The following is a 16,316-nucleotide window of genomic DNA, read 5'->3' as shown; positions in this document are numbered from 1 at the left end:
ATTATGGGTTGGGTGCTTAGAAGAGATAATGATTTCCACACTTGAAGAAAAATGTAAGCCCAGGCTTGATGAAGAGCTGTATGAGAAAGCTCATGCTGCTACATGAGAGAATCCTGTCTCTAAGAAGAAACTTAACAGAGTTTAAAAGAAAAGATAGAATTCTCTTAAAATGTGTCTTGTTTGGAAGAAAGATCAGGTTGCTCAGAAGGTAGCCAGCACCCTCAGGGTTCAGGAATAGGCCTAAACTGACCAGTAAAATCTCAATTCTTCGTGAAAAATTCTTTGGCTAAGAATATATTTATTGGTCAAGAAAAAAGAATTCTTCAAAAACATTTCTCTATGATTCAGCGTTGAAAAGTTATGTACAAAGAAAAGCACACAAAGCGATAGGACCTACATTTGGAATTAGGGAATCAAGTATTCATTTTTAGGGGAATAACTGCAATTCTACCCTTTCATACAAAGTAAAACCAAATGCTCTAAGGTACCCAAGAAGAATCCTTAAGAAAGCAAGCAGATGAAGCTATGGTATGTTTCTTCTTTTGGTATATGCAAAATGACTACCTCTTGTAAGCCAAGCAAAGTCCCTGAAGGCAGAATTTCTCACAACCCCTGGACTAGGTGACAGATTTTTAAAGCAGTGAGGGAAGCTGGTGGGGATAATCAGGCCTGGTGCAGGCCTGCCGTGAAGACATCACACATGAACTCATCAGAAGCTTTCTGCTACCTTTGAGTAGAAACTCCTTAAGTTCCAGTAGCTTCTGATTTTATGGAGGGAGACAAAGTGTGAGTTTAGTCAAAGTGGTTAGTAAATTCTAGTCAAACCCAGGTGTTCTTTGACCTGTTTTGAAATTATTCCATCATTGAAACAGTGCTAGAAAAGATCAAGATCAGGTGAGCACAGGTTTCTTGACACCTGTCTCTGAGTATAAAAGGAATTCTTTCAATAAGTATAAAATACAAATTCCACCTGATAAGAAAGCAGTGTTACTTATTTTTCTGTAGTCCCTACAAGGGTGGCATTTTAGGTTCCATGAAACGCGTTAGTTTCTCTGGAATTCGGAGTCTTGCACAGCATCAGGCACCCTGGGGGAGGTGACTCTCTGACTGGAAGAATGAATGGTGCCATGGCCCCTGGAACCGGTGGCATTTTTCATGGGCACGCAGGTGGATTAACTGTGTCTCTGAGTCCCATTAAGTCTTGAATTTGTTCCAGTTATTGCACATACTAACCAAAGCGGGCTTGTATGCCTCATGGGAGGAGACTTAGTGATGCGGAAGAAAGGAGAGACAGTAGCTCCGAATGTGAAATCTTTCTCTGTTCTAGCACTAGTCCTAGGATGTGCTATCGTAGAGGACGTTAAAACCACGGGCTTGGGGTACCTGTGTGGCTCGGACGGTTAAGCGTCTGACTCTTGATTTAGGTTCAGGCCGTGATCTCATGGTTCGTGAGTCCGAGCCCCACACTGGGCTTTGCACTGACAGTGTGTAGAATCCCAGTGCTTGGGATTCTCTCTCCCTACCTCTCTCTCTCTTCCTCCCCCCGATTGTGCTCTGTCTCTAAAAATAAATAAGTAAACTGAGAAAAGTGAAACCATGGGTGTTAGAGTCAGGCAAGTACAGGTGGTACCACTGGCTTGATGTGTGGCCTTGACAGTTACTAAGTAGCAGTAGTTTCACAAATAAAACGATGATAATAATAAAGGAAGCCCTATACATTGGGGCCATGTGCTTAGCACAGCATCTGGCAAATACTAAGTGCCCAAGGAATGCTATTATGAGTGTTAAGGTAAAGACAGAAGGAATTATTGTTTCCCCTCTCTAAATTAGGGAGAAGAAAATGGATGGAACACGAAAGGCTGGTGAGCACACGGAGCAACCAGAGCTCTCTTACATTCGTGGTTGCTGGGGGTGTGTAGCGGTACGATTACTTTGGAAGAGAGTCTGGCAGTTTCTCATAAGATTATATAGACATCTGCCCTGTGACCCAGGAATTTCACTTCCAGGTGAAATTCTAAGGGGAATTAATATGGCTACCCAAAGACTTGCCGAAGTATATTCACGTCAGCTTTCTTCATAATAGCTAAATATTGGAAATATTTGAGGCGTTCTTAAGAGGAGGATAGTGGTACTAACTGTGGTTAGCAACATACATATATTATCTATGGTATCTAACTGTGGCATCTGCATCCATACATATGACATGCAACGGAACACTACTTAGCAGTAAAAAGGAACGGACTTCCAGTACTCACAAAAACATGCGTGAATCTCAAACAACGTTATACTGAGTAAAAGAAGCTTTACACAAAGGAACACGGAAAGCATGATTCCATTTTGAAAAAGTTTTAGAATAGGCAAAACTGATCTATTGTGAAAAAAATCAGAACAGTTGTGGCCTCTGGTGTGGGGCTGGGCATTGACTGGAGGGAAGCCCGAGGGCACTTTCTGGGATGATGTTTCTGTCCTAGACCTTGACAGGGGTTTGGGTTAGCCAGGTGTGTGCATTTGTTGATAAACAATAAATGAATTAAAATTTGTGCATTTTGGGGCGCCTGGGTAGCTCAGTCAGTTGAGTGTCCGATTTCGGCTCAGGTCATGATCTCACAGTTTGTGGGTTTGAGCCCCGCGTCAGGCTCTGTGCTGACAGCTCGGAGCCTGGAACCTGCTTCAGATTCTGTCTGTCTGTCTCTCTCTCTGCCCCTCCCCTCCTCGTGCTCTGTCTCTGTCTCTCAAAAATAAATAAATGTTAAAAAATGCAAAAAAAAAATTGTGCATTTCACTGTATGTAAACCGTATACCAAAAGGAGAAAAGAGCTATAAATGAATACTGAAGTCTGACAGTATGCAGGCTGACGTGCTCAGGAACGTACTAGTTACAAGTGTACTAATGCCTGCAATTTTGACACGCATCAAAAATAGGACAGGTTGATGGATGGGTAGAAGGATGGAGAGATGGATTGGTATGTTATAACGCAAATATAGATAAAATGTTCATTGTTGGATTTGGGGGGGGAGTGTACAGGTATAGTGTACAATCATTTCACAGTTATTTCAACTTTTCTCTGTATTTGAAAAGTTTCATAACAATATGACGGGAAAACATGGCATATTTACACTTGTATGGTGATCATGGTCCTCTTCCTGGAGTTGGGAGATCAGGGCATTCATCCTCCAGTTAGACCTGGTACTCTTTAGCTTTTCTTCTTCCCACAAAGTTCTGCTCTCCTTGCAGTTCCCTCTTATTGGGGTTTGATTTCTGGATATTTCCTATGCTCTCTGAAGCACTTGAATGCTCTGGATTTTTCAGCCTCTCGGCTTCTCAGCTGTTACTGATGGCGGTTCCTTGGGCCACTCCAATTCCTGTCCTTCGTTGATCTCACCTGTTTCCTTGAGTCTACTGAATTCTCCCACTGCTGCCCTGCAACCTGGTTCTGTCTCCACAGCCCGCAGACCTCACCTAAGAGGGCAGGGGAGGGAAGAACCCAGTCCTCCCGGCTGCTCGGTTTATCCAATCCCACTTCCTAATGAACGTGTGTCGTGTGTGCTTGAGGATGTTAGCCACCGGGGCAGCTCTTCTTTTACTCTAGGAGTTGGCATACGAGACCCACCGCACAAGGAAGGGGCTGTTACACTGGTGTGGTGTTGTGTAAGGGACACCCATCTGGAAGGGGGAACACCTGACTTCTTGCCTTGCTCTTTCTTCCATTAACTCATCATGCAACCCTGGATCATTTACACTCTAGGCCTCGGCCCCTTAATCTGTAAGATGAGGGATGAGAGGAGAGACCCTGCAAAGGCTGCTTCAACACCGAAATTCTGAGTCCAGGCGGTTAGATCAATGCCCAGTTCGAACTTTGCCCTACGTGACCTTGGGAAAGCTCCTCATATTTTTTGTTGTTTCAATAAAACTTTATTTACAAAATAGGCAGTGGGCATAATACTGTGAATGTCCCCTTTTTTTTTTTAAGTTAACATATTTGTTGAAGTCTTATTCTCCTTATTTGCAAAGTAGGAGCAATAATTACAATAATTATTTATCGCTCAGAAATTTCCTTGCAGATTGAAGTAAGTAAGCATGGAGAGACCTTGCACAAGTCCGGGCACACAGTACACGCCTCAGTGCTACTGGCTCCCGCTGCTACTACCTTTGCTACTGGTGCTCCTCCGGCTCCTCTCCCTCCTCCCACTCAGGAAAACTGGAAAGCTACCACCGATGCAGGTAGCTGCAAACAGCTTCCAAAGGCTTCCTGTTTCTTTTTCTCTGTTGGAGAGAACATTATTGTTATTTTTTTCGTTTGAATAAAGTTAACGGAGATATCCTCTCTCTGATTTATGTTTGCTACCTTTATATTTGCAGTAACTTTAGGGGGGGTATGCTCTTTTATTGTTTGGCCGTGTTGATTTTTCAGAAGGAGTATCATATTAAAACTAAGTACCCGTTTTAATTCCACATTCTCTTCGTAATCTTTCATCTTCTAAAGGCAAAAATCTTCATATTCTTTCTTCAGCAAATCATAAGGAGTAAACTGAAAAATCAATTCTTCTGAAGAAAGGAGAAAAAGAAGTGTTATTAAGAAGTAAAGAATAGTCTGAGGATGACTGAGGAGATCAATGGAACCATCGGAGATATTGTTAGTTTCTAACTAAAAACTAAACCATCCCCTCAGGCTGCTGCTGCTGCTGCTGCTGCTACTGCTGAACATCTGTCCCCATTGGAATCAGTCCGCAGAAATTAGGCAGTACCCATTAGCCTCAGCTCTCGGGGTCTCTGCCTTTTACCTTTCACTCTGTTTTTTGTTTGTTTTGTTTTTTTTTTTAATGTTTATTTTTGAGAGACGGAGCATGGGGGAGGGCCAGAAAGACAGGGGTCAGAGGATCTGAAGCACGAGCCCCCTGTGGTGCTGAACTCACAAACCATGAGATCATGACCTGAGCTGAAGTCAGATGATTAACAAACAGCCACCCAGGTGCCCCAACAAGAACAACAACTGAGACTATTAATCCAGTTAGGTGAATGCAATTAAAAAAATAATTCTAGGGGCGCTTGAGTGGCTCAGTTGGTTAAGCATCCAACTTCAGCGTAGGTCATGATCTCATGGTCTGTGGGTTCGAATCCCACGTCGGGGTCTCTGCTGTCAGCACGCAGCCCACTTCAGATCCTCTGTTCCCTTCTCGCTTTGCCCCTCCCCCACTTGCACGTGCTCTCTCTCTCAAAATAATTCTAGCATAAGAAATGAGCTACTTTTAGCTATCCAATATTCTATACTATTTAGAAGCGTTTGAGTAGAAATTTTAGAAGCCAGAGAGTACAACTTTTAACCCAAAAGATGAATTATACTTCTAAAATAAATAATAAAATTTCCAGAATGCTAGGAGTGTAGAATCATGAGTGAAAATAAGGTGGTAGTATTTGATCAGAAGCCCCTGATATACATAACCTTTGTCTTGGGGCAATCTGCCGTGTCTTCAAAGAGCTTGTGGGAAATATGGGCACAGAGGACAGAAAACTGCAGGGGTCCACTTATAACTTTGGTGCCAAACCCTCCAGTGCAGGATCCCCTTGGCCACTGCCAGAGGCAACCGTGTATCTAGTACAAGGCAGGCTGAAAGTCTACTCTTTATCTGAAGCTCACTTCCAAGTCTCAGTCTCACCACCACTGGCAAGGAAAGGCCAGTTTAGAGCAAGCCAGCCACTGGCCCCTCCTTAGGCCCTGTCAGGCTGGCACAGAAATTCCCTGGCTGGGAGGTAGGGTGTATTTCAACTTGGGAGATGCCAGACCCCAGGTCTCCCCCAGCACACTGGAGCCAGTTGGGAGGAAAGAAAGCATGGGGTGGGGGCGGAAATAAAGATCGTAGCCAAGAAGCCCACGGCTGTTGCTGGGCTTCTGAATCTTGAATGAGACTGAACCGCATCCTCCAGCGAGGAAGGAGGGTTGCAGCTAACGCTATTAACACAGCTCTGGACACTTCCTGAACTTACAGGTGAAGGCTCTCAGTGAGTCAGCTGTGGAAAGGGGAGGGGGAAAGTGAAGCAGGGATGAGTCTTTCTCTTCATTTTCATGACTCCCCCAGGAACTTGAGGGTGACGATGGCAGTATTCTGCAAGGGACCCCAAGAAGAGCCTCGTAGAAAAAACCCGCAGGATTTCTCTGACAATCAGTCTGAGGAGGTATTGTCTCAGCCAAAGAGACCTTACTGACCTCGGAAGGCTAAAAAGGGCCACCTGGTTACATGACTCCTAGGGCTAGTGGGTCAGATTGGGAACATCAGCACCTTTTCTGAGGAGACTGACACGGGTATAACATATAAGTTTGCAAAAGTAACAAAAAAATGAGATTTTTTTCTTTTTTAAAAGATTTAATACAGGATATCTTTCAGAAACAAATCTCCTAAGTGCAGATGAAATTTGAGTCGGTGTATCATCCAGCATTTTAGGAATGAATGTATATCACTATGGTGGGAAGTATTCCTATGAGATACTTGTTTTGAAAGCAGACTGTAGGTCTTGTGAAAAACAACAATGACTAATGAATCAAAATATAGTACATATATGTCTCAGAGAGGTCAAATGAAAGCTTTGGCTCTAACCACAGATATACTAACTAGACCAATTTTCCTGGAGACATAATCCACCAGGAAATCAGAATATGGAGATCCCTGGTGAGAGTCTTTTGTCAAACTAGTTATAAAAGGAGAGAGTTTGTGTTAAATCTACAAAGAGGAGAGGTGACAGGAATTCCCACATTATTCCCACACTATTTCTGAAAGCTAAGTCCATCAATCTTTTTTTTAATTTTTAATATTAGAGAGAGAGACAGAGAGAAAGAATGAACAGGGGAGGGGTACAGAGAGAGAGAGAATCTCAGATGGGTTCCACGCTCAGCACAGAGCCTGACACGGGGCTCGATTCTACAACCCTGAGATCATGATCTGAGTCAAAATCAAGAGTAAGATGCCACCCAGGTGCCCCAAGTTGTTATGATTAAATATAAGCTTGTAAAATGAAGCATTTCCTATTTTTAAACATTTTTTCTTGAGAGAGAGACAGAGTGTGAGTGGGGGAGGGACAGAGAGAGGGAGACACAGAATCTGAAGCAGGCTCCAGGTTCTGAGCTGTGAGCACAGAGCCCAATGGAAGGCTTGAACCCACAAGCTGTGAGATCGTGACCTGAGCCAAAGTCAGACGCTTAACCCACTGAGCCACCCAGGTGTCCCAAAGCGTTTCCTCTTGTATTTCTCAAGTTAAAGAGTACACACTAGAGACTCTGTACTTTACCCAGCCACTCTCACTGTGGGAAAGGACATTCAAGAGAGAAGAACCTTGTCCTTCCACCATGAATATCTCAGGGTGCTCAGGGTGAAGCCCCCAAGACTGTCGTGATGAAGAAGCCATCTCCCCACCCCACCCCCCACTGGCTGCTCCCTCACTGTCACGTTGGACACTTGTGGCTGGCAGAAGGTCCTCTGTTGTTTATGGCACATTGGGAGCACAGCTTGGTTACTAATCCCTTTTATTCCAATTTTCTCAGTAACGCTTTGTGATTAGGGTTTTCTAAAAATTGTACCACTAGTTACTATATGAGAACAGGCAGGATAAAAGAAATGGGGAAAGTCCACAGTTAGAAAGCAAAAGTCTGAAGTTTTTCAAGGTGAAATGTTCATCTTGGCGCTATGAAATCTGAATTCCTAGCCTGCAGCTGAGAGGGGGGTGGGAAACAGGGAGAAAGAGACATCTGAGAAATATATAGTGAGTGTTTTGTTTGTGGCAGCCATGATATTCAGATAGTTACAAATTTCAAGTGGTCAAAAACATACATAGCAGTCTTGAGAATCAAACAAATCCATTCAAGGTAACTCAGTCACTGTCAGAGTCCTCCTTCCTCCACTCTTCCCCTTCTCCCCCACTGTTTACCTCAAGGGGCTTATCCACCATCCTGGCATCGGGGGAAGGCTTCTGGGCTTTCTCAATTCTCTGTGGGCATCTACATTTTTATGGCTCATCATCTGTTCTCTTAGGCACAAGCCATACATGGCAAGTTCCCCAGAAACTCAGTATCTCCCTCTCCAGATCTGGTCCCAACCAGGGCTCTTTTTGGGACTTGCTATTCTGAGTGTCGGCAACATCCTCCTGGTCCCTCCTGGTTAATCTGTGGCCTCAGCTAGGAGTCAGCTTGCCTGGAACACAGTTACTCCTCAGTAGCTTTGCTGACTTTCAATCCTCAGCTGCCTTTAGTGCCTCTCTGGGTTTCTTGGAGGCCCCCGGAATTGAGGTAGGGGAGTGGTATTTATCTCAGTCTAGCTCTGGTTCAGATGGCCACCTGCTGCTTCCACTCCACTGCAGCTGCAGGCTAGTGAAGGGTATACCGAGCCCCCCCCCCCCCCTTCCAAAGACGATGGCAAGCAGGGCCCACCTCTGACTCTGGTCTCAGATCCCCAGCCTACTGGATAACTTCTACAGCTCGTCCCTACGGTGTTTACCGAGGGAGCAGGCAGAGACAGCGTATGTCCTCTAGGCCTCTGTGAAATGGTTATGTACTGCACAATGGTGTCACATCTAAGGGAGCTCTATTCACATCATAGACATCACTGATTTGTACATTTATTATGACAATCTTCTGGAAAATAAAAGCCATGTGTCTTGAGGAATGAGCACTTTTTTCTCATTCACGCAGGCATCACATGGACACATGTTGATTGTAAGTACCCAGCCCAATATGGAAACCCTCCTTCTCTCTCCAGAGTGCTTTCCCTGACCCGTGTCTCCCCTGCATGTGGTAGCAAATTGGCTCTTAAATCAGTACACACCCTTTCCCATTCTCTGGCTTACTGTTACACCTAGAGTCTCTCAGCCTAGCTCTTGGTATTCAAACTAAGATCTTGAAATCCACCCCCATCAACCCCTTCCCTCTAAACATTCTTTCTCACCAATGCCTGGCTTTCAAAATGAAAAGTCAGAGCTTTCAAAGCTCTATTTGGAATTCAAAGCTGGAGATTTGAATTTGTTCATGCTGGATTTCATGACGGATAAAGAGAAAAATTTCTTGGTGGATGAAAGACAGGGAAGCACAGGTCTTGGCTAAGGAGAGATAACGAAACCATCACGGCTCTCTGTGCTTGTTGAGCTAACAGGACAGAAGGGGTGGGAGAGACACAGTCCAGTGACAATGGCAAGGTGCCGGTGGCCTTGGGATGGCAAGGGGGTGGGGGTCCTCTGTGCTGTTCTCACAAGACTTCATTCAGAGCGGGATAGATTTGGACCAAGGATGGAGAGCCACCACAATGATCCCATCTCAGTTCAAGTTCTGTTTATACCGCTCAGGTTTGAGACATGGCTTCTGGGAAACAGCCCCGTATGAGAGACATGGCCACAAGAAGCAGGCTCTTTCTGAGCACAGGTATGAGCGGTGTGAGACCATAGAGGAACAGCCACGAACAGAAACGGATGGAGCTTGTAATAGCCTCCGAGGCTCGCCGAGGGGCACATCAAATGAGCACCCAGGGTAGAACAGGCAGCAGGCTACTATGACTTGGATTCCTTCTAGCCCATAAGAAACCACATCGCCGGAAGTGTCTTTCGCCAGAGGAGGACGATGTGCTATAATCACCTCTCCGTGGTACCTCCGCACAAGCGCTCCGCTCCCGCACCCGCCGCTGGGCTGGCCTCCTTGGTTTCTGAAAAGCACAGTCCTGCTTCCTGCCTCTCTGTTTTCTCTGCTTTGTTCCTACCCAACCAGCTACCGAGGCTCACAGCTGAACTGCATTTCCTGGCCTCCCCGCCCTCACGCCAGCCTGGGAGGGAAGTGAAGTGTGAGAGCCTCATTATTACCTATAATTCCAGAGAACTACAAAACCCTGCTGTGTTGCCACTAGGTTTGCTGTCTGGTTAGAAGTCTTTTTAAGAACGAGAGATTTAGAAAAGAAAAAGGCGAAACAGCAGAAAACCTGTAATATTTTTACTATTGTTGCTGCAAATTTTACTCTATAATCTATGGAAACAAGCTCTTAATCACAGGACTTTTAAAGGTATGTTTTTTCAAGAGCAGCTAGCTAGAAGATCAAGGTTAATTTTCTACCTTATTTAGGAATGCTAAGTATATAATGAACCTTTGCAAGTACAACTTCCATATATGGCTGTCATCTGAGTTCATGTCAGTGAAGTCCCTTATTGGTAAGTGTCCTCATGTGGGCCTGATTTTATTATCCTGGTTAACTGTGTCGGCCAGCTTCCGTGGGGAGGAGAGAAGGGAGGAGAACGGATAGGTATGGCGTGCCTAATGTGTGTGAGCTGCTGTGCTAGGTGCTTAACGTTTGTGATCTCATTTATTATCCCTAACAGTTTTGTAAAGTATGGATTACTCTGCCCGTTTTATAGGGGAGGAAAAGGAGGCTCCTCCGAGAACTGATGTGACTGGATCAAGGTAACACAGCTAGGAAGTAGGATTTGAATCCAGGACTGTCTGGCTCCAAAGCCTGGGATCACTTGGTCAGTATGTGGCCCTGGGTAGTCCAAAGAGGCCAACCTATTCCAGATTCTAGCATGTCATGATGTTTTAGCACAACTTTGGAAAAACACTAGTCCCCCCCGGTTTTACTTGGTTCCTAACGTTTACGCCAGCCCTGTTCTATTAAGTGGTGTTACCCATACGTCTTCCTAGACCCTCCCACCAACCCTTTTAAATACTAACCTAAGCCCCTATTTACAGCAGACACAATATCACATCAAATAGCTTTAAGGGATTATCTAGAAAACGTCATTAAAGAAACCTATTACTTCTTTTTCAGTTTGTTTTATAATGAGGTCACTTATCTTTCTATATTAATAGGTGGACTTACTTCACTAATATTTCTTACACAGTAGAAACATCTTTAGGTTTCTTCAATACAACATTTATAGTGATTCTCCCACAACTAACCTCTCAATCCTGTTCATCTGTATCACCAGCAAATGGTCAGCTTTGAAACATTATATCACAAAGGACACACATGTATATTGCTCAGGGGACAAATGCTACCCACTTAAGTGAACTTTGATAACACCTTAAAAAAATTTTTTTTAATGTTTACTTTTGAGAGAGAATGTGAGGGGGGAGGGGGCAGAGAGTGAGGGAGACACAGAATCTGAAGCAGGCTCCAGGCTCTGAACGGTCAGGGTCAGCACAGAGCCTGACGTGGGGCTCGAACCCATAAACCGCGAAATCATGACCTGAGCCAAATTTGGGTGCTTAATTGGACTGAGCTACTCAGGTGCCCCGATAATACCTTTTTAAATATATTAATAATGATTTGTTATTCGTTAAATAAATTATCAAAAAGCAAATGGACTTTGATAATAACTTTGATAGCATTTATATGTGATCCATGTAAATGAACTTTGTTAGTATCTTTTATTTTAATATGGATAATGTCACTTGTAGGTGGCAGTGCCTCCAGAGAGATTTGCTAAGTCAAATGGTAAATTGTGAATTATTTCTGTGTATGACTTGTACATTTTATTTGCTTGTTCTTTCTTTCATTCACCCAGTTAGTTATTTTATTTTCAAAGGCAAACATGGTCTGGAATACTGGCCAGTACAGTATAAACTTCGGTTAAATAAGCAAGCAAAAGATTAGAGCTTTTCTAATCAAGTGGTTACTATTTAATGGCTGGTTCATGTGATGGGATTAGAATACCACTATTAATATCCTGGACTAAAACTCAAAAGAGCCAGACTGAAAGGAAACACCTGTGTACATAGCCTTCCCACAGTACCTCTTTCTAGAACCCTTGCTTCAGGGAGCCATACTCACGTGCTGGCTCTGATTGTCACTTATATGGGTTGGAATGACAGGGGTCCCACTGGACTAGCAAGAAGGGCCTGTGTGTGTGACTTATTGCCGCTCAGAAATCAGTGTGTTTTTCTTGTAGGAGCTGACACATGGTGTAAGTCAGTAAGTTTCCAGCTTTGATGCACACAAAAATCACCTGGGATGCTTGTTGAAAATATGGATTCCTAGGTCCTACCATAGAATTTGGATTTGACAATGTTGGGGTGGACCCAGGAACCAGCTTTATAACCAGCATTCATGATCCCAAAGCAAATACCCTGGACTAACCTCAAAAACCAGCATTTTAAGCCAGAGATGACTCGAGGTTGGATTACTGAGATCTAGATCATGGTTCTTCCACTTACTCTATGACTTTGGGTGAGTTACACAACCATTCTATACCTCAGTTTTCCAAATAAAAAGGGTGGAGGTAATTCATGGGGTATAAATTAAGTGTGTTAATCTACTTAAAGCTCTTAGGGATATGCAGGTATACAATTGATGCTAAATAAGTTTTTTTTAAATTTAATTTTAATTTTTAAAAAATTTATCTCCAAATTAGTATAGATGCTAAATAAATATTAATTGTTAGGAACTGGAGGAAGATTTCATTGCTCTGGGACTTTTTTGAAATTTCTTTGAACTTATATTCTGAGATTTCTCAGCCCAGAATAGACCAGAGATCTGGTCATACGGTGCTCGTACCTGCCATAATTGGACCACCACTTGGGTGCTTTTGCTAAGGTATTTTTCCTTAGCTCAAGATTATCAGGGAGAGGGGCAACAGGGGGTCCATGGGGAAGCACATACCTCTGAGCTATCTGATGATGAGATACTTCCCAAATACATTATTTAGGCAAAGCAAAACCATGTGAACTATGTACAGAGCAAGATACTGCAAAGTGAATCTTGAAACAGGGGTCAGGTTAACAATCTCTTTACCTTTCAGTGTCTTTTTGTGTTGATTTCATATATAATGTCTAGGTTCCTCATAGCACCCATTGGAGGACTGGAGAAATATTCCTACAAGCAGAAATCTTCTAAAATTATTATTTTTTTTAAATTATTGTATGTTTAATGCACTGAGTGACTAACATGCTCCTTAAAGCATCACTAAGGAGTGAAAAGTCCCAGTTTCTGGCAAGAAGGCCAGTAGCTATGCAGCTTTCTACAGAGCAGAAGCATCTCCACCATAAACCGTTTCATTAAAAATGCTACATACTTACATTGCCTGTTGCTTAGTTTAAATAAGAACATACGGCCATAGTCCATCTTGAACATACTGCTAGTAACTAATTTTAACATTATTATTCATGTATTTTTCTTGTGACAGAAAGAAAGAGTTTCTGCTCTTCAGGTTTCCTAAACGTGAAGACCTAGAACAGGACAAGTCCCCACACATGCTTCTCTGCAACTTCCCCACTCATGCTCTGTACTCTGACTCTTGAATAGCAAGGCCCCATAACACATAGGGTTTCCTCTTCAGCTGACCACACAAGAAACAAAGATTAAAAAAAACAAAACCCAAACTCATGGTTCTTGGCCTTCCTGTCCATCTGCATGGCGGTGGTCCTGCATCAGTAGTGAATTTGCAGTGTTCTGGACAGAAACCTCACCACTCTTCATTCTTACAAAAATAAAAGTTAGGGGATGTGGTGCAATTTTTCTGCAAACCTCTCAGAATACAGGATAGAGTTCATAACTTGTAAAGGATATGTTAACCTTTTTTTTTTTTTTAAATAATGGTTAATTTGAAATGTACTATTGATGTGTCTCCTGTTCTTTCTTTCATATTAGCAAGTAAATTATTTGCTATCTTGGTTTATCAGTGATTATACCTCAGATTGTATCTCTAGAATAGAGTTCATTCAGTAGTGTAGTCTTTTAAGGTTATAAACTAGGCAAATCTTATGGTATAGTTTAATCACTAGGCATTTATCCATGATCTACAATGTGTTACAGGGTGAGGGGATAAGAGAACAGGATGTATTCTTTAAAAAAATTTTTTTAATGTTTATTTATTTTTGAGAGAGAGAGAACGCAAGCAGGGGAGGGGCAGAGTGAAAGGCAGGCACAGAATCTGAAGTAGGCTCCAGGCTCTGAGCTGTCAGCACAGAGCCCAACGCGGGACTCAAACTCACAAACCTTGAAATCGTGACCTGAACTGAAGTTGGACACTTAACCAGCTGAGCCACCCAGGTGCCCCATAAGAACAGGGTGTATTCTTGCCTTCCAGGGCTCCTAGTGTGGTAGGCAAGATAATGTGAAACTACTCAAATAATTCTGAGACAAGGAAAGTTTTGATAAATGCCATAACAGAGGTAAAAAATTATAATAGAAACATGATTACAGTATATGCTTTACTGTAACAATGAGCGTTTCCAATTAATTTAAGGTTTTGTAGTCTCAAAATTATAAAGCTAGAAGGATGTTTAGAAATTATCTAGTTTAAATCCCTCTTGTACAGGGTGGGTCTAGAATATCTTGTCATACCAAACAGTAAGATGGTTCTCAAAGGCTACTTTGGTAGTGTCAAAAGGATGCAGGAGTCAACTTGAAGAGGAATCCATTGGCCAAAGATGGGACAATTTGAGGTTTATTAAAGACAAGAAACTCCATAGATTGAAACCATATGTTTCAATATGTTTAAATAATATGTTAAACTAATGAGTTCATAATGATATAAAATTATTGGTAATATTCAGAAGATGACAGGGAGGTAATTATCTTAGAACTTTTTTTTAAAAGGAAAGAATCAAGCATTTCTTATACAAACTATATCAGTGGGTACACTGGGTAACTAAATAGTAGATGCACGAAGCATCTGTTTATAAAAATAAGCCAGCTGATAAATGAAGATGAAATGTAGAAGTTAGAATATCACCATTCTACTCCCAATGAATTAATGGATTTGGCAATGAGTGTCAATGGCTGCTAACATCACAAAAAGAGAGACAACATGACCACCTACAGACTGACCAAAGGGATTGAGCCCAAGTCTGATCAAGTATTTGGATCCAGCTGCCATATGCAGGACATAGAGAGGACAGAAGCACATGTTGAACTGCACCAGACTGTGGGAAACCAGACTAACTGGTATGACTTCTCCATCAGATAACATGTGAGGGGGGAGAAAAACCCAGAAGGGAAAATCTATAGACTGAAAGAGAATTTAAAAGACATTTAAAGTTTTTGAAAATGGGCAAGACTAAATTATTGAGTCTAAAAAAAAAAAAAAAAGTATAAGGCAGTGCTAACTATCTAAGGGAAGATAGAGGTTACTTTTGGAGGGAAGGAGGAGGCTGTGATTGGGATAGGGAATATGGATAAGCTACTGGAGTGGTTGGCAAAGGGCAATTTCTTGACCTAGATGATAGTTACAAGAGTGTTTACTTTCTAATATTCATTAAGCAATGCACTTGTGTGAGGTTTTATGTATCTGTGTTTCATTTTATAGTAACAAGGTAAAAGAAAAGTCTAAAAAGCCTAAAGACTAAGCCTGCCCATCAATCACAGAGTGTTACTTTTCTCCCTAAATTTCATTCTGTGCCTATTTATCAACATCTCAGCTCACTCGTAAGCTCTAATGAACAGGGTGATCACGTACCCAGTTTGCCAGGGACAAGTCCCGATTTGTTTATAGTCCTGGAGTAATTATTAAATAGTGTTTTCTTCCTCAGAAGTGTCTCAGTGTGAACAGTAAAGTATATGGTCACTCTACTAATAAATAGCACTCTCTCTTTTCTGTCTAGGTTCAGATCTATTGAGAATAATGCAGGAATAAGACTGATAGCAAAATGTCAGCTTAATAACTGATAAAGCTATTGGAGAATATAGCTCTACGTCTTGCCAATGGTTTTGTTCAGGATTAGGCAGATTTACCAACCAGCTACAGGCAGCACAGAACAACCTTGCTGCCACTGTTCTTGCCTCCCATCCACGGCGGGGCGGGGTGGGGTGGGGGCTGCCCACACCATGGACAAGTAGAGGAATTAAGAAAGGCCAGTAGTATTGCTCCCATGGTGCATCCTCTAGTTTCTTTGGTCTTTGTCTTTTTACCTTTCATTGACTTGAACACTTTTGAAGAATATTGACTTGTTATTTTGTAGGATGTAATTCAATTTACATTTTTCTGATTTTTCCTCATTATTAAATTTAGATTATGCATTTTTGGCAAGAATACCACAGAAATGATATTGTATCCTTTTCAGTGCATCATATTGCGAGGCACAGAGTTAATCTGCCCCATTACTGGTGATGTCAACTTTAATCACTTGTTGAAAGAGATGTCTGTCAGGTTTTTCCAAAAAGTTACTCTTATTGCCATTATAAGTAATACAAATCATATGGAAAGATAGATACTTTGAGACTCTGTAATTATCCTGTCTCTCATAAAATTTTCACTCACAAATTTTAGCATTTGTCAAAATGCTATATTACTGTGGTGTTTGCCAACTAGATTTTCTTTCTTTCTTTCTTTCTTTCTTTCTTTCTTTCTTTCTTTCTTT

This window comes from Panthera uncia, chromosome A2 (assembly GCF_023721935.1).
Source record: "Panthera uncia isolate 11264 chromosome A2, Puncia_PCG_1.0, whole genome shotgun sequence".
Taxonomy (NCBI): domain Eukaryota; kingdom Metazoa; phylum Chordata; class Mammalia; order Carnivora; family Felidae; genus Panthera; species Panthera uncia.
The sequence above is the reverse complement of the archived record's forward strand: the minus strand, read 5'-3'. Positions refer to the sequence as shown.